Genomic DNA, 20,552 nt, shown 5'->3' with positions numbered 1-20,552 from the left:
CTTTTTCTCCTCTCTTTTCTCTCTCTCTCTTTTCTCTCTTCCCTCTCTTTTTCTCTCTCTCTTTTTTCTCTCTCGTCTTTTTCTCTCTCTTCTTTTTCTCTCTCTCCGTGATTTACTGCTGACACGAGAGCGGCTGCCTCTGCATGAATATAAGATGAGGGAAATGGTTTTAAAAACGGTTTACATAAAACACCTCTGCTTCAAGCCGAAGAAGAAAGAAACTTGAGAGAGAGGGCAAAGAGTGAGAGAGGGCTACAGAGAGAGAGAGAGAGAGAGAGAGAGAGAGAGAGAGAGAGAGAGAGAGAGAGAGAGAGAGAGAGAGAGAGAGAGAGAGAGGAGAGAGAGAGAGAGAGAGAGAGAGAGGAGAGAGAAGAGAGAGAGAGAGAGAGAGAGAGAGAGAGAGAGAGAGAGAGAAGAGAGAGAGAGAGAGAAGAAGAGAGAGAGATTGTATTTCACTTTTGTTTATTATCTATTTCACATGCTTTGGAAAGTAAACATACAGTTGAAGTCGGAAGTTTACATACACTTAGGTTGGAGTCATTAAAACTGTTTTTCAACCACTACACACCATTTCTTGTTAACGAACTATAGTTTAGGCAAGTCGGTTAGGACATCTACTTTGTGCATGACAGAAGTAATTTTTTCCAACAATTGTTTACAGACAGATTATTTCACTTATAATTCACTGTATCACAATTCCAGTGGGGTCAGAAGTTTACATCCACTAAGTTGACTATGCCTTTAAACAGCTTGGAAAATTCCAGAAAATGATGTCATGGCTTTAGAAGCTTCTGATAGGCTAATTGACATCCTTTCAGTCAATTGGAGGTGTACCTGTGGATGTAATTCAAGGCTACCTAAACTCAGTGCCTCTTTGCTTGACATCATGGGAAATCAAAAGAAATCAGTCAAAAATTGTAGACCTCCACAAGTCTGGATCATCCTTGGGAGAAATTTACAAACGCCTGAAGGTACCACGTTCATCTGTAACAAACAATAGTATGCAAGTATAAACACCATGGGACCACGCAGCCGTCAAACCGCTCAGGAAGGAGACGCGTTCTGTCTCCTAGAGAAGAATGTACATTGGTGCGAAAAGTGCAAATCAACCAGAACAACAGCAAAGGACCTTGTGAAGATGCTGGGAGGAACAGGTACAAAAGTATCTATATCCACAGTAATACGAGTCCTATATTGACATAACCTGAAAGGCCGCTCAGCAAGGAGAAGCCACTCTTCCAAACGACCAATAAAAAAGCAGACTACCGTTTGCAACTGCACATGGGGACAAGATCGTACTTTTTGGAAGAAATGTCCTCTGCTTGTCGTATTGACTTACTACAAAATATGCTATAGCCACTATGCCAATCATTAATCGCTCATAATATTTCAACCTGTGAAAGTCCAACCGGTGAGTGGTGTCAGCATCCATTGGCTTGTGTCGCGAGGGGATGAACTGTCCTGCTGCAGGAGCCGGAAACAAGGGCCACTGATTTGGTGCAGCAAACATCCGATCGCGCTCACCGTGCTATCGCACACAGGAAAATGAGTTTGTGGGGACATATTGTAAGCAAGCCATTCAGACATCAGTCATGTGAGAGTGTACAAGCTTGGTAGTGCAATATGGGTCTTCCAAATGGACATAGACGCTTCCAAGTCAGAGCAGAAGACTTCAAAGTTTTCCGTCGAAAAAATGGGTACGATATAGGACATATAAAGTCCAGCCGTATTGTGCAGTGGTGCCATTCGCACACAAACGCGTCTGACTCTCTAATCCCATGCGATATATATGTGTGGGTCAGTAATGGCTGTAATAAAGAGTGTGCGAGTAAGAGAGACCGTACAAAGCTTGACTCAGTTACACTCCTAGCTTCTGCCTCTATGTATACGAATGAGCGCGCGCCAAACCTCACTCCAATTACCTTGAGGGTATATGAGGCTCTGATGGATAAGGTCTACCTGAAAGCGATCTTCTGAGAGTTTAAACTAATTTGAAAGGGCGAATTGTACACCGATACTTTTGTAACTGAATATTCTAATTTGACGCTCGTACTCTGTACACCTATCGTGACCATCTGGGAATTCGACTGAAAGGAAATACAAGTCTGTAATAGAGATCAGTTCTCTCTAGCTATTTATTCTGAGTTCACAATTCTATCTAGAAATATGTGACTATAGTATGACCTAGAGAGACGTATATTTTTACGAGCATTTACAAGACGATCCAGCAGAGTGAAAAATCTGGTGTATATTTCAATTGTATTAGGAGGCTAACAAAGATGTCGACTGGTATACTCTTCCGTACTTCAACTCGCTGAGCGAGTTATGTAACAGCTGCGTTGGTCCCATGGTCCGTTTACACACTCACTAATTAATAAACTGTCATTACCAAAATTGTATTGTAGACAGAAAGATCGTGGTGCGCTTGCATGTGTCACGTGATCAATAGTAAAAACATTCTTACCTATCGCGAGTTGGCAGAATGAATACCACAAAAAAATATCCAATAGTGGGCTTAGGTGTAGGTCTCTCGATTTATATATATATACTCGCTCTGATTTGCTATATAGTATGACTATTTCATCTCTTATGTGTGTCATTAAGAATCAAAGCACCATCAGAACGGATCATGTAAAGTACAGTGTAGATCGATTGTAATGCATGGTTGTAAGATGACTCATTGGTATTGACTGCAGTATACACGGCTATGGAGGTAACTCTCTTCAAACAATGGATTGAGACTCTACATAAGGCGTACAGCGGTCCCATATAGTCAGCCAACTCATCACTCAGCCTGTAGATGTCTCCATATCGGCTACATGGATGTACGCCATGATCCATAGTATTATCTATTCTAGAAAATGCTACCATGATACCCTAAGCTGAAACTCCTTTTAGAGACGCGCAAATTAATGTTAGCACCAGAATGAATAACAGGTTGTGCAGATATTAGAGAAGCAATACACATCTTGGCTCGTCAACCCACCTGGTTAAGGTCGATGGTAATGAGTACAGTTTGGAGGTGGTGCAAAGAGTCAATTTTAATGTGGGGTTTCGATGTAAGGACCTCAAATATGGCCTAGAAACTAGGAAAAGAACATTTTCTTACTGAAACTTTCGCTAAATGTCTACATATAAATGGTATCTGGGAAAAGCGGGGGGGGTATGGAGCGGACTGAATGTGTGCTTCTTCCATGCAAAGAAAAACTCTTGACTCAGAGATACTGATAGATCTCGTTAACGCAAGTTGTTGTCGTATCGGTTGATATCCAACAAGCAACGTGTTTGAACATGAATCTGCAGCCCTAACCAGACCATTAGAGATAGTGAAGTGAGGGTGGGTAGAAGCACTGGTGCTATCAACGAATGCAAGAGGTCACACAGCTAGCATTTATGAGTGATCTAATTCGTCAATAGTATGTGAATTAAGATAATGACAGACCTAAACAGTCAGACAAGTAGCCATCAACTGGCATACGCTCTTTAGCATCTAATACTGTTCACCTTGCAAAAATCCCTCTACCTCAGTCTCAATGTCATCCAATGTAATAGGCGAATCGGGATGCTGGCCCTTCCTAGGCATCAAGTTTCCTTGTCCAGTCTGCTCTGTGTCTTTTGCTTCCATCTTAACTTTTTCTTTTTTATTGGCCAGTTATATGGCTTTTCTCTGCAACTCTGCCTAGAAGTCCAGCATCCCAGAGTTCGCCTCTTCACTGTTTGACATTGAGACTGGTGTTTTGCGGGTACATTTAATGAAGCCTTGCAGTTGAGGACTGTGAGGCGTTTCTAAGTGACCCACACTTTTGAACGGTAAGTTTATTACACAGAATAAAAATTAAAACCAGAAGCATAATTATTTTCGCAACGTCAAGGTGTGAGACAAGGCTGCAGCTTGAGTTCAAACATTTTCAACATTTATATAAATGATTAGCAGACATGTTGGACCATTCTCCAGCCCCCCAGGACTCACACTATTTGACACAGAGGTAATATCTGCTATATTGCTGAATGATTTTGGTACTTGATCACCAACAAAGAAAGGTCTTCAACAGAACCTCAAACATTCTTAGCAATATTGCCATAATGGGCCCTGGCAGTAAATAAATTTTTACATTTAAAGAAATCATGATTTTCAAGAGAACAACGATGCAGAAACACAAATATAAATTCACCTGAACAACACCAATAATTGAACCACCCAAAAAATTACTCATACCTTTGGTCTGACCATATCTGCATCGAGAAACTTTAATATGGCAGTGATATGCATCGAAGAAATTAATTCAAAACCAATGGAAATTTGGACCCAAATATTGATAGCGGTAATCCTACAAGCTCTTTAACAGAAGTGAGGTTTGTTTGGGGCCCACTGAATAAACTGGACTTTAAAAAGTGGGACAAAACATTAATTGAAGCCTTATGGTGCAAATAAATACACCAACTACTGCATGTAGGGCAGAATTGGGGGCCACTTTCCAATGGTAATGAGCACAAAAATATCATTAAAATCTCCCAATTTAAAGCATTCAAACCCAAGAGCTGAGCACAAAAACGAGCCGCTCCTCAGTCAGCTGGTTTGGACCTAACCAATCAAGTGACACCAGCACTGCTTCAAAATAAATATTCAAATAAACAAAATCATGAACCAACACAGGAGTCATATTTACAACAATTGGAAAAACGAAACATAATCCAAAGCCGACTAAATTGGCTATCTTGCTCTGAACCGAGAATAATGAATTGGAATGATTATCTCTACTCTGTCAGAGATACAAAGCAGGGACAGAACTTACCAAGTATCAGGCTGAGTGACCACCAATTGGGCAATAAGAAGCAGACATAAAAAGACATGGCTACCAAAGAGGAGCGTGTATGTGGTCAACTGCACGACAGGGGGGTAGAAACAGAGTGCACTTTTTCCCTATACCTGTGATAAATATTTCTCACCAAGAGATTATTCATTTTCACAGAAATTACAAATGTATTCAAAAATTGTAACTTATTAAACCAGTGGCAAACAAAAAACTCATGGGCGAAGGAGCAATTGGGCTCCTCTTGCTTGCCAAATATGTATTTGCCTGCCATAGCTGTGAGACACTGAATATAATCTCTGCATAGTAAATAGTAAGTTAACTTATTTATTAGTATTATTGTTATTACTATTATTATATTATTAGTGGTAATTAATTGTTATTACTATCATGTTATATTATTAATTATTATTAGTTGTGATTATTATACCCTTCCAAATAGTAGTGGTAATGGGTAGTAGGGGTGGTAGTAATGATAGCAGTTTAGTGATGGTGGTGGTAGTAATAGTAGTAATGATGATGGTAGTTTGTAGTACGATTCAGGAAGTTCCACAGAACTTCAAGGAGGCTGCAACTCTTGTTTGAAAAGGTAAGATTGAAACAATCTAGCTGGTTGGTTTGATAAAACACTTGCTTAGTGTAGGGCGCTGTCCATGGTGCTGATAGAGTGTAGGGCGCTGTCCATGGTGCAGGGGGGGGGGGGGGGGGGGGGGGGGGGGGGGGGGGGGGGGGGGGGGGGGGGGGGGGGGGGGGGGGGGGGGGGGGGGGGGGGGGGGGGGGGGGGGGGGGGGGGGGGGGGGGGGGGGATAATTAGAGTGTAGGGCGCTGTCCCATCGGGTGCTGATAGAGTGCAGCGTGGATTTCGTGCCATTTGCACCTGGCACTTCTTGGTCAAAAGCATTTCACTTTTTGTTTATTTTGTGTTATAGCGTGATATAAGCAGACTTCTATATAATTCCAATGCAAGAACTAAATGATGGCCCCTGAAGTATAGCTACATATCGAGGTATTTCATCATAGAAATGGATACCATTCTATTATTGTTATCTTGGTAGCCTATTTGGTTTTCATTGCTGTAAATGGGAACTGTACGCATTGGAAACATGTATATGGTAGGTTGGGCAATTGCTTACTTGATTATGTGAGTCAAATTAGATTCACGGAAGTGTATTGTGCCATATCACAGCGTGTTGCTGAACGCAATGAATTCTCCATGTTTGAAGGCGGGCCTGTATAGGCCTATTTATTTAGCAAGACAGCTGTGGTGACTGCATCTCACTGTAGTAGCTGTAGTCTGCATCTCACTGTAGTAGGCTGTAGTCTGCATCTCACTGTAGTAGGCTGTAGTCTGCATCTCACTGTAGTAGGCCTGTAAGTCTGCATCTCACTGTAGTAGCTTGTAGTCTGCATCTCACTGTAGTAGGCTGTAGTCTGCATCTCACTGTAGTCGGCTGTGGGCTACGTTTTGTTTATTTGGGTTCTCCATTCGCCTTTTGTTTACTGCGTTGTTTTAATGTTAATGTAACTAGCCTAAATTAAGATTGTGTCATGCCCTTTTTCCATATGACATTTTGTTTACTAGGACTCTACTCGTAACGGCTGTTTTGTTTTTGTTCTGTTTGCATTCACTCATTTCGTATTCACAGTTGTTGGTATTCTAAGCCAAACTGCTATTCAGTATGTTTGGTTACATGCATGATAACTTAGCTACTTACTTTCAGCATTTAGTTTGCATTATTTATTTTGTTGGTTTATTCTTTTGGTAAATACAGCTGTGTGTATGGCTTGCTTTCAAATCTCCTATGTTCATTAACCAAAACCAGTTGTTGTAGGGCTCTGCCGTTGTACTGAGACAGCGCAAACAGACGAGGCTACGATTCAAAAGCATCTCAATGTTCTCGGATCTCTGCATTTGGACTTTGTCTATTGTGGCATAGTGTGATTATATAAAGAAAATTCAATATAATTCCAAAAGCAAGAAACCCCCCCCCAACGTTTTTACATCTCAAACGATTCAATTGGCCCCTTAGTCACTTTATTCTGGCGCAGGGTCCTTGGTGTGTGTGCCAAGGTGTGGATTGTGGATTTCCATCTCACAAATGATTAAGAAACAATAATCTTATCATAATCTAATCACTATAAAGAGTATTTATCAGGGAAGACTATGAAGTTTAATCGCCCCCCCCCCCCCCCCCCCCAGAGAGAGAGAGAGAGAGACTGTGTGGTTAATGACTGTTGGGGCTCCCTAAACCCATGGGGACATTAAAGCTCAATCTCAATGGAGGAGAGGGGACAGAGGCAGGAGGGGCTGTATTGGGAGGCAAATACATATAAATATGATTTAATCTACCAGTCTGCGTGACTGTGTTATTTCCCCAAGGATGAATGGCAGCTTTCTGTCGCCGTATCAGCTCCCTTGTGTATTAGCAGCTCAGGTCTTTTTGTTGGTTTTCAGAATTAAGCATTAGGTGTTGACGTGCCAGGCAACAAAATGAGATTAGATTTATAATCACAAAGCGAGCAGTGTTATTTAGTCGGCTGGGTTAGTGTGCAATGATAGATCCCTCATCTCACTTATCTGGTCAACCTTGGTTTGTCATAAATATCAAATCAGCGCAATTCATTTAAAATGCCACTATAGTGCGCTCTCAGTGAAGCAGAATGCCAGTACATAAACATGCTCTTAGTGACTTCTAGGGAAACAGCCCTGCTGGGACGCTCAGAGGCACAGTGAGGCGAGGCTCTGGGAAATACAACTGCTATGCCCCTAAATGGTTTGGTGGACTAAATCTGATGTCAAAGTCAGGCTCTCTCCAGGATAGGATAACATGGGGCTTTCCCTGCCTCATTGTCAACTAATAGCCACATGGGATGGAAATAGTGAAAATGGAAAATCTGGTATATGCCTACATGGCGTGTAGGAGGAACTCAACTAGAGCTCAGAGTAAACCTGAACCTATACTAGAAATGAAAGTTATTAAATACAGTCAATGTGATGTTCATAAGCCACTTCAGTTTGGGCTATGTCTCTGGGATGACAGATACTGTTGCTCTTTTTGCAATCACACTCTTTCTCTGTTCCAAGAAAATAAGATATTTTCACACCAATAGCAGTATAGAAAGCAATTTCAGTTAATGTTCATACAGAAGCCTGTCACTTTATAGTCACAAGCTAGATTTCCATCCAATTGGTGACAGATTTTCATGTGAACATTCAAAAATAAAGATAATATGCAAATGTCGTGTTTGTGTTTCCACCAAACTGACTTGTTGCAGATAAAAATCAGTGTGTGATGACGTAGTGCACACTAAACCTTTTTGCTTAAGTTTTCATGTACTGAATACAAATCTAAAGTTCAATGCGTTTCCATCACATTTTCAACTCTACTGATATTTTGTCACAAAAACTGTTATATTAAATAGCAAATGTGCCTCTTTGGTCTTGTCATGTGCGCTCTAGCCAACAGCTTGCAGATACAGTGCAGGTAGGCTGTGTGGCTAGTCTTACAGTACATGATGAGATTATTATGGATAAGAGCAATAATATTTTTATTTGTCAAATGGCAGTCAAGCATCAATCATCATGTCACCAGAATAAGATATATTTATTGGACAGGAGCATCAACCTCATCACCGTGCACTTTCACCAGCCTGTGAAGTTCATCATTACTTATTTCATCTGTTGCCTAATAAATTTCATGCTTACCAGAGTCGTAGTGGGAGGACCAAACATCTTATCATCGCATGACTCCAAGTTTACTTCGATTATAATGATTTTTATATCAATATTTGTGCATAAAGGCGTTTCCACTGCCATTTCTAGCAAAATGTATTTTACCGACACAAAAAGATCCCGCCATGTCGAAAGAACAAATGTTTTTCTTGGAACTTTCAATAAATTCCCTGGTTTTCCCAAATTCCCTGTTGGAGGATTCCTGGAATCATGGAATAAGCAGGAAATCCGAAATTCTCCAACCAGGCTTTCTGAAAACCAGGGAATTTATTGCATTTTGCAACCCTACTCCTGCATCTGAGCAAAATTGACTTTACATTTCAATGCACACAATCAGATAGTTTTTTTAGAATATTCTCTCCCCCAGTTCTTTTAACCCATTATGAACTTCACCCATGTCTCTGGCTCCCACCACACGACTTTCAGATAAACACTTTCTGAAATAAAAACACTTTCATTATAAAATCCAATAAATGCAGATCCAACAAAAGGTTTCCTTGTTCCTTGAAAAGCAACGTGCTAGCAAAATTTTGTTTTTCGTCTTTTTGTGTATGAAACATCTTGTTTTGAGTGCTGTAGAATGCACTACGGACAATTAATTTGTTTGTGTATGAACAGTGAAGTGTATTCTCATAATGTGGAGTGTTCTGGGTTCTGTGCCAGGAGTGTTCTGGGTTCTGGGTTCATTTCTGTGCAACAATCTTAATTGGACCTGTTGAAAGAGGGAGTGTGTACTGCTGGTACTATTTTGTGAGCTTCCCAATGTATTCCTGCATAGAAACAACATAATTACAACTTTCCTACATTCTGTTGTCAAATTCCCTACATGATGATGCCCTTACCTGGCGGCATGTGCTCATAACAAAGGCATCTAGCTTAAACATAAGGCTTATGTTTCTGTTTGTTTAGCATGATTATTTTTTATTCAAATAAAATACTTCATTTTTTCCTGAAGGTGGTGTCCTGTTCTCATCATTTTAAAGGTGACATGTCACACGGACAAGCCAAGGCTCTACGCCAAATCCCAGCTCTGTTTTGTCCCTATTACTAGTCAATTGACATTGGATCTTAATTTCTCCACTCAACGCTCTTGAGGAAAAACCTACTCATGTGTAAAAGTAGAGGGAAGAAGTTGGAACGAGACATGCTTACCTAGCTGGTGACTCTCCTTTTCCTCAGTGTTTATTGGAAAAGTCTTCATGTGAAGCGCTTTCCACTTGACTCAGGGCAGACACCTTGGCTGCAGAGATCACCTTTCAGATTGCATGACGGCATGGGAGGTGTACACAGTATTCCGTCAGCTATTTCCATCCCCCATATGTGACTGATCTGTGATGCAGAATACAACATGCCAATCTTTATAAAACTGGCTACACTCCATTACAACTAAAATGGTATTTATATGCATTGCTTCTGAAGGGGTTAATGTTATGACCTCTAATGTCTATGTAAAGATCACAAGTAAAGAAGCCCCAACACTAACCAAGCACTGCCGTCCTGTGTCCCCATTATGCCAAATGTCCTCACATAAAGTGACTATGCTGTCCGGTGTCCCCATTATGCCAAATGTCCTCACATAAAGTGTTGATGCCGTCCTGTGTCCCCATTATGCCAAATGTCCTCAAATGCACAGTGTCTCAATGCCCCACATCATGTGTCCTTATATACCCAGGTTGCCCACAGTACCCTTCTGCCCCCATGTGCCCTTTATCGACCGTCCTCACATTCCCTGCCAGTGCTTCAGACAGAGAAATCCCCAAATCGATCACATTTCCCAGGCCTTCCCCCGTAACCACACTAAACACACTTTCCCCTTTGTTTAAATAATTCAAACAGAACCACTTACGGTCTACTGCCTTAGCTTTAGTTACACTGGAGGAAGGAGACTTAAGTTTCCTTTGTGTGTAGATAGCCCACGTGTGGTAAGATGTTTCCACAGATGTGTAGAATTCATCACTGAATCCAAACGAAAATGACAGCAACAGCAGTAATCCGAGACAAGGGATAACTCTTTCATATACAAAAATCTAATATTACGCAATCCTACCTGAAAATAAACTGAAAATAACTTTCTGCTTGTTCAGGAGGGTCAACCTTTGTGATTTTTGTACATATGGATCTGTTGATGCCCAGTTGTTAGGAAATAAATGTTATTTCTAGATGTGTTAACCTGTGCAGTGTTTATGTCAGGCCAGTCATTGTGATCTAGCTAGCAGTAAGTCTATTGTAAGTCTATTGCCTTGCTGTGTATAGATTATATTGGCTGCGTTTGGTTACTGTGAGCTCTGAGCTGGTCTCCAGGCCTATGAGTTGTGATTGGCAGATCCGGCGCCAGGATGAAGTGACTAAGGGGGCAGTTGAAATCGTTGAGTGGGTAGAATTGTCGGGGTTCTTGCATTGGAATTATATTGAATTCAGCTTATATCACACTATACCACAATAAACATAACGTTTAAATGCCGAGACTCCGAGACCATTAAATGCTTTTGAAGTGACAGGTTGGCGCAAAATCTCTAGCCTTTCTCTGCTGCGCTGAGTCAGCGTAAAATAGGGGCCTTCTAGCAGTCAGCAGGAGGCAGGCAGGTAGTGTTGCATTTACAGGGCCTTCTAGCAGTCAGCAGGAGGCAGGCAGGTAGTGTTGCATTTACAGGGCCTTCGGAAAGTATTCAGACCCCTTGACTTTTTCCACATTTTGTTACGTTAGAGCCTTATTATGAAACAAATTAAATAAATAAAAAATCCTCAGGTCTAAGGCATTGTCTGTAGAGCTCCGAGACAGGATTGTGTCGAGGCACAGATCTGGGGAAGGGAACCAAAACATTTCTCAAATAAATATTGGAACCTACACAAACATGATGAGGGACTGCCCCATTGTGAAGATCTTCTGGTCACAGGTTGCCAGGTCTGTGTCGAGCATTTAGTTGGTGCTGCAATTCCCTATCTTCCCAATATACTATTGTTGAACGATGACTCTTCACTGACTCTCACAGTTCCCCAAAAATGAGTATGGTTGCTTGGACCGACCGCGGCAAAATAATGTTGGTGACAAACCTCCACATAAGCTCAGCATAACTCAATGGCAACAAAACTGTCTTGACGTTCTTTCACTAGAGCTCTCCATAGCAACGTGTGAACGGCGTCAAGGGAACAACATTAGATACATTTAATAGAGCAGTCGAAAAGGTTAAAAGCTTATTATGAGTTCATGTAATGCAATTATGTTTGAATTCATTAATTGTGTTTTGAATATATGTATCGAATATCGATGAATGCACGCTGATTCTATCCATGTGTCCATGTGTGGAGGGGAATAGGGATTACTAAGAAGGGGGAAGGAGAGGGGAGATTGGACAGACAGGACAAATAATTCTTATTTACATTTTTCTGTATTGTTTTTAATTTCTTTACATATGTACTTTTTGATCATTATTGCATGTCTGTGATCTGAACCCTTCACAAAAAACGAAATAAAAAGTTGTAAAAAAAAACATTAAAAAAATAACACATTGAATAACAGATTCACTATATGGAACCACAGATAGTCACAAAAAAATCTAAAGGAAGTTTGTTCTGAAGTGTCTGTCCTATATCTGCGAGATCAGGAAACATTACTTATTTTTTTGGTATATTAGTGTGTAGCCCAAACTGTTCGGACGCTACAGACAGAAGTTGGCAGATCGGCTGTACCGACCTCAGACGAGTCACAAGACCCTTGTGGGGAATTATGTTATTTCTAGATGGTGCACAGTGAGAGACCAGGTCTCCCCACTGCAGTCCAGGGGAGCTGCCATTGATTACCACCACTCAACATGCAGCAGGCTGGTGCTAATGATGAGCATTTTGCTTCTATTGATTAGGTTATGGCAGTTGTGTGTGTGTGTGTGTGTGTGTGTGTGTGTGTGTGTGTGTGTGTGTGTGTGTGTGTGTGTGTGTGTGTGTGTGTGTGTGTGTGTGTGTGTGTGTGGTTTGTGTGTGTGTGTTGGTTGTGTGTGTGTGTGTGTGTGTGTGTGTGAGCATGTGCATGTGGCTGTCTATGTGGTAGTGAGTATGATGGAGTGTGTGTGTAGCAGCCAATTAATATGATTATGAATTATGATTAATGAAGCCCTTAATAACACATTCAAATAGCAGTTCTATAGTTGCATACTAGCTTGATCATATACTATTTGTCCTGCAGATTATGTTTGAGTATAGCTGATCATACTATTTGTCCTGCAGATTATTGTTTGAGTTTGAGTATAGCTGATCATACTATTTGTCCTGCAGATTCAGTTTGAGTATAGCTGATCATACTATTTGTCCTGCAGATTCATGTTTGAGTATAGCTGATCATACTATTGTTCTGCAGATTCTGTTTGAGTATAGCTGATCATACTATTTGTCTCCGCAGATTCATGTTTAGTATTAGCTGATCATTACTATTTGTCCTGCAGATTCATGTTTGAGTTATAGCTGATCATACTATTTGTTCTGCAGATTCATGTTTGAGTATAGCTGATTCATACTATTTGTCCTGCAGATTCATGTTGAGTATAGCTGATCATACTTATTGTCCTGCAGATTCTGTTTTAGGATAGCTGGATCATAACTATTTCCCCTGCCGATTCATGTTTGAGATAGCTGACTCATACTATTGTCCTGCACCTTCTTCGTTGAGTATAGCTGATCATACTATTTGTCCTGCAGATTCATGTTTGAGGATAGCTGATCATACTATTTGTCCTGCAGATTCACGTTTGAGGATAGCTGATCGTACTATTTGTTCTGCAGATTCACGTTTGAGGATAGCTGATCGTGAGAGGCTGGTGAGGGCCACCCGCAGTGTGGAGAGGGGCTGGTGAGGGCCACCCGCAGTGCGAAGAGGTGAGGGGCTGGTGACTAGAGGTATGGGGGCCATGAGCAGATGACAAGGGAAGCTGGGGAGGCTTGGTGCTCAGCCTGTCTGTTGGTCCTGTGGAGCCCCTTGCCTTGATTAGCAAGCAGGGCATGTCGTCCACAGAATACTTATTTCCTGTAATGATTTTACTGTATACAGCTTCTAACCAGCAACCTTAATCCTGCCAGTCAGCACTGAGCGCCTGCTCAGTGATCACACATACAACACACTCATCCTGTACACACACACGTGCATGTGCACGTACAGTACGCATACACGCATGCACAGCACACACACACGATTGTTACACTCTTACACCCACCGACACACTCACACACATAATCAAATTCACACATGCTCACACATTCAGGTAATCAACCAGCTATAGTATCGTTATAAATTCCTCCTTTTCCTGACTGATTGGATTTTCATGAGCTACAGTATGGCCATCTCTGTGGCTGTTTTCTCTAGTGCTCATGTATCATTTTACGACTGAAAGAAGAGCACATTATCATAATGGGATCTCACCACGCATGTTGCCATGGGGGTTGCCACCCAATGAGCAAGTAGCAAGCCGATGAACAACACACACATTTACAGTAAATGAGACACAGAAAAAAAGCTCATTTTGGCTATTAGCAGAATTGCATAATGTTTCTCCATAGTAGAACAGGAATTTGACATTTCGTTTAAAGTTTGACACAGCGGGCAGTCTGTCCGGCTGTGAGTCTGTGAGGAGATTCAGTGTTTGACATTCAGAAATGGACTGGGAAACTCGGATTAATCACACATATGGTCAATTATCCCCAGGATCCAACACAGCTGATGACTAAACAACAATGAGGAAATGAAAGAGATGCAGCTGAGACCAACCCCCATTTACAGCTTTCAGTTCTTCAGGAAAGCAGGAAATCAAGGTTTGAGGACATACAGTACTGGAGCATGAAAGAGAGATAAATGGATTCTACCTCATAATCTGACAGGAATACATGGTCTGTCATTCATTCATGTTCGTTACTGCTTCCTCCCTTGGGGCCTACTTGTTGCAGTATGCCAACCCTACACCTACAACAACCAGCTTTAGATCCTATTTTCAAGGACGGTTTAGTATCTCGATTGATAAGAGAAAGTGGTTGGTATGACAGGCTATGATAACTACATTCACCTGAATTGGCCAACAGAGTCCACTGTCACTGGGCCCACTTTCATCATTTGTTCATGTAGATATACTCATTGGTGAAAGTAAGGCGCTACGGCGTCCCGGCAAAATAATAGTGGGGGTACGCTGTACCGGTAAAACGTTAATCACAATTAATACAACATGCCCAAAAAACTATAGGCTACTACAACGTTATTAAAGATTACTGCATGTCAGCCGCATGACACATTTGTGAATTGACTGGTGGTATACGCTCCAAACTGCGTTGTGGTTTGAGGAGAACACTTACATTTTGTCAAGGCGGAGATGAGTGGCCGAGAAGCTTGTAGACAAGGCGAAGGTGAGTGGCTGAGACTGAGGCGCGCGTACAGTGGATGCATCAATTCAGGCTACAAGTGTAGGCCTAATGACAAATCACAGAATGTCATTACAATACACGTAGGTGTTTTGTAACAGATATCTATTTCCATTCATCAAATTGCAGGTGGAGTGCATTGTTGTGGTTTGGATGATGACATTATTTTGTGAGAGGATGAATGTGTGCGGGTAGCCTACAGGAGCGCCTTTGTTAAGTGATTGTTTGACAATCAGATGAAAACATCATGACTGGTTGTGTTTATGAAAGGCTAAGCTTTCCCTAAAGTCAATTTAATTAATTTGCCAAAATGATATAGCCTAATTAGCTAACTCCTCTCTGTACAGAAATAAATACAGTCATTCAAAATAGGCTACCTCAGCAGAAAACATGATTTGGCCACATAGGTTCATTAGTTTCAACAACAAAACAAGCTGTGGATTGTTTTAAATTGCATAGCCAACGGTCGGAAGGGCCCGCAATTTCGTCAGTGCGTGCAGCAAATACCAAATAGATGCTTGTTGAGTTGCAACTGTCAGTGAAAAGCAGAGAGACCCAGCAAGGCAAATCGCAATATTTAAAACTACAATCGCAGAAAAACTGTTTGGAAAGCAAATGGCTATTGCTGTAAAGAGATGACAATGAAAAGACTCCAATCTGTCTTTTAGTTACTACAAATTCTTAACTTATCTCCGGTGAGTGTGCGTATTCCCTGTCTTTGTCATTGGTTCAGTGCCACTTTTGTTTGTTTTTCGGGAATAATTTCCTCCTCCAGGTTAGATGTATTTGTGTCTCCCCATTTCATAGGCCGATTATATGGATCAGACAATATTGTTTTTATTGATCTGTTTGTCAGTGTCGGCAGAGTAGGCTACCCTGTAATTTTTGTAATATAACAAAAAAAATGTGCGTGCTCTTGGGTGTCCCGTACCAGTAAGAAAATAAATACACTTTGACCCCTGGATATACTGTAGATATACTGTAGTTATACTGTAGATATACTGTAGTTATAGCTGTAGACTACTGTAGTTATAGCTGTAGATATAGCTGTAAGAATTACTGTATGTTGATAGGACTGTAGATAGCTGTGTTATACTGGTCGATGATACTGGTAATTCGAGCTGGTAGACATACTGTAGGATATAGCTGTAGGTTATAGCGTAAGATGAGTACTGTAGTTATACTGTAGATATACTGTAGATTATACTGTAGTTTATACTGTATATATACTGTAGTTATACTGTAGATATACTGTAGATATACTGTAGATATACTGTAGATATACTGTAGTTATACTGTAGATATGCTGTAGATATATTGTAGTTATACTGTAGATATACTGTAGTTATACTGTAGTTAGACTGTAGATTACTGTAGATATCTGTAGTTATACTGTAGATATACTGTGTAAGTTGTTATACTGTAGATATACTGTAGTTATACTGTAGTTAGACTGTAGTTATACTGTAGTTAGACTGTAGATTACTGTAGATATACTGTAGTTTACTGTAGATATACTGTAGTTATACTGTAGTTAGCTGTAGATATACTGTAGATATACTGTAGTTATACTGTAGATATACTGTAGATTACTGTAGTTATACTGTAGATATACTGTAGTTATACTGTAGATTATACTGTAGTTTATACTGTAGATATGCTGTAGTTATATCTGTAGTTATCTGTAGTTTATACTGTAGATATACTGTAGATATACTGAGTTATACTGTAGTAACGTAGACTGTAGTTATACTGTAGGTTAGATATACTGTAGATATACTGTAGTGATATACTGTAGTTATACTGTAGATATAACTGTAGTTATACTGTAGTTAACTGTAGATATACTGTAGTTATACTGTAGTATACTGTAGTTATACTGTAGGATATACTGTAGATATACTGTAGTTATACTGTAGATATACTGTAGTTATACTGTAGTTATACTGTAGTTATACTGTAGTTATACTGTAGATATACTGCAGTTATACTGTAGATTTCTCTTCCAATACAAATCCCTGACCTACATTACAGATTGGGACAAAGCACACATTTCACCATGGTTACATGTAAGTGATGCACAAATATAACAGATCTCTAGTCACGCTCAGTCACTCATTGAGTCAGTCTAGAAATCTTGGACTATTTGATGGAGTTACATCTCATATCCTCAACAAACTGGAGAAGCCACTGTGCATCAGCAAAGTTCTCTTTCTCCGTCCAACAGTACTTCACTTATCAATCTGGAAGCCTCTGAGTTGGAGCATACCCAGTAAGGGGCTCCACCCCAGAGAATGATTAGCATTCCGGCACAGATGAGTTGAGCCTGTCAGTTTGGAGCCTACACCTGTCAGCATTTACCCAGGCTCAGCCACAAAGCAGATGAAAATCCCTGTACAAACACTGTAGCGGCACAGCGATACATCAGACAGTTAACATGTCAACGGCAAACGATAAGGGCTTACAATTGCTTTTAGAGTGTTTTGCCTCAGAGAAATTCAACACCTTTCCATTGAGGTGAAGCTAGCAATCCCACATGCCATGTGCCTTGGTTGTTTCTGTTGCGATAAAAATCGGATAATTCATGACAAAGTTGACTTTGTGAGCGACTGTGTCTGTTTTGAGACCCTTCATGTTGGTCTTTACTAGGACAGGGATTGGGAGGAAGGAGTGCCTCCATTCTCAGAGGCTTTGAGTGAAAGACTGTGTTTTTTGTTATTGTTGATTTCACAAGGTTTAAGCATCCCTCAGGGGGTTATAGAGTGACAGTTTTCACTCACATTAAAACATGGCTGCAGTTAGCATGTGTTCATTCACACGTGACTCGTGACTCATGACATTTAAGCATTTCATCACTGTTTATTTTCAGGATTTTACATCCACATTCTGCTATCACTCCATTGCCACATCATCTTTGTCAGTCGTATTAGGACACTATCAGAATATGAAACATCTCATTCGCTTCTCAAAGACCGTTGATTTTGTAATTATTTGTAAACTACTGAAATCAGCATTTATAACATTATATACTGCAGTATCTGTTATTGTAGGTCTTTATGAAGACATTCCTTTAACTTCTCACAGTAACGTTTACAGCCCCACCCCTCCCTGAGTACAACAAGCAGAGCTCTGGAAATGTGTAGTGAGGCGTTGCAGACGCCTTATTGCAAACTGGCTGAAGTTGGCCCTGGTTGTGGGGAGGGTGGGAGGAAGGGGATTGGGGGAGAGAGGGAAGGGAGAGGAGGATGGGAGTAAATGCGTCAAAGCTGTCCCACTGAGACAGATTCAGGCCTGCAGAGTTATCTCACGGACCAATCCTGTTTGGAGGAGAGAAGGGAGCCAGAAAAATGGAGCAGTGTGTATCTCCAGGCCACAGAGATGCAGACATGATTTAAAGCCCCACATAGATTCACTTACACTTACACACAAACACAAACACACACACACATCCGCATTAACACATACTTGGGCAAATTCACTCATATGTACAGTATATTTTATTTTATTTTATTTTATTTCACCTTTATTTAACCAGGTAGGCTAGTTGAGAACAAGTTCTCATTTGCAACTGCGACCTGGCCAAGATAAAGCATAGCAGTGTGAACAGACAACAACACAGAGTTACACATGGAGTAAACAATAAACAAGTCAATAACATGGTAGAAAAAAAGAGAATCTATATACAATGTGTGCAAAAGGCATGAGGAGGTAGGCAATAAATCGAATAATTACAATTTAGCAGATTAACACTGGAGTGATAAATCATCAGATGATCATGTGCAAGAAGAGATACTGGTGTGCAAAAGAGCAGAAAAGTAAATAAATAAAAGCAGTATGGGGGTGAGGTAGGTAAATTGGGTGGGTAGTTTACAGATGGACTATGTACAGCTGCAGCGATCGGTTAGCTGCATATATATATCCATATATATATATATATATATCCATATATAATGGACACACGCACATCTGCATTAAGATATACACTCTTAGACACAATTGTTTTGGGCCCGCAGAGCTTAAGTGTGACCTATCWTTCGAAAGCTACAGCACTTGTCTTTTTGGAAATCAAGCTCAAATCTTACCACATTTGGAGATTTGTATAAACTTTGCTGTCAGTCGATCACACATGTACAACGTCGTTTCAATATTGAAATTCAATCTCCAAATGTCACATTAAGGATTAACAAATAGTGTAGCTTTTCTCAACCAGTCAAAATCAGGAATTAGCATAATTTGTTATAGATAGATACCAGGGCTATTTTACTTATTTTTCCTTCATATCAATTTGGCTCTAGCGTTTGAACGGTGTAAGCTACGTAAAATATTATGACCCCATTCCTGAAAGTTATGACTCTCAGGAATAGGTACGTGCCTTCTGTTTCCCTCTCTGATACTCACAAGGTCTTGTTAGAAGGGAGTGTGACAAAAAATTTAATAATTAATGAGTGAGGGAAATTAATTCAAAGCATACTTCCTTCAGACTGGAATTTGGCATTACCGGACATGTCTTTGTGTTATTTATTGAGATGCTTAGTTTTCAGATAATTTTTAAATGACCTAATTACTTTTAAAACGCTTTCAATAGTTGTTTAATTAACCTCTAATTAACTAAGCTAATGTGGAATTGTTTTAAGATGGTTACACCATGGATAATTTAGCTCATTTCGTGAGAAGACCGATTTTCGGGATGTCTCATGGTCTGACAAACACTGCTGTAGGTCGGCCACCTTCCACTGCAGATGTGGAAGGCTGCGATAAGTGGACACTGTAGATTGAGACGCGGCATGAAGCCCATGCAAAAAAAACTGATATCTCTAGCTTAAACTGACAGATTTATTTATTATGTTACTTAGATTGACGCACGGGTGAGCGAGCATTGTGCCTTTTCCTTTTCACCGATGAATCTAATGTTTTTGATGCACATTGACTCACTTTGGTTGAGCGCCCTCCAATTCTTTCCTAATAACTTTTAGCAACATTTCATTTGAAGAAAAGTGCTTTATTGGTGTGTGTGCAATGCTTTTTTAAACAGTTGTTCCGAGTAATAATTGCATGTGGAAAATGTCCGGCTCCCCTGCAATTAACCTTTTTTACATCTGGACCCTGTAAGAATATAGTTGAATAGCGCTGATATTACAAAGAAATGCCAGGTGAAAAACAGTTAGTTTAGCATGCATGCAGCTAGTTTGCTGTCTTTCCAGCTTCCGTTTGAAGTGATTGTGTTAGCTGTGTAGTTGGCTAGCTCTTATGAACAGTGATGAGAGAGAGAAAATGTTCTATGCCAGGCGAAATAGTGAATCATTACTCTTTGTTATGGATGTATGCAAATAAATGTCACTAGAAAACAGGTTGCGTCTCTGGCAACCTAATCGATAGAATGAACGACCAGCCGGCTTTGGTAGCAACCCAAGATTTGTGTCGGGACTATATTTTGTGGAAGGATGAAATAGTATGACTAGATTCATCAAAATAAAGTTTTTAATGAAAGCATGTCAACCATTATTTGAATATGTTGGTAACCTGTTGTGTAAAAGTGATAATGCCCTCGAAGCCGGTGTTTGGAGAATATATTGGCATGGTTTGCTGGTCCTCAACTTTGTCTCGGGCCTAACAACACC

General features: G+C 40.4%; 1 pseudogene; it reads right to left on the bottom strand.

Annotated features, from left to right (window-relative positions):
* Positions 1–13,532, bottom strand: part of LOC111951758 (small ribosomal subunit protein uS5m-like) — a 108,901-nt pseudogene extending 95,369 nt beyond the window's left edge.
* Between the last annotated feature and the right edge of the window lie 7,020 nt (positions 13,533–20,552).

The sequence above is a fragment of the Salvelinus sp. IW2-2015 genome, linkage group LG25, assembly GCF_002910315.2.
Source record: "Salvelinus sp. IW2-2015 linkage group LG25, ASM291031v2, whole genome shotgun sequence".
Taxonomy (NCBI): Eukaryota; Metazoa; Chordata; class Actinopteri; order Salmoniformes; family Salmonidae; genus Salvelinus; species Salvelinus sp. IW2-2015.
Note: the sequence above shows the minus strand (reverse complement) of the source record. Positions and strands in the feature narration are given on the sequence as shown.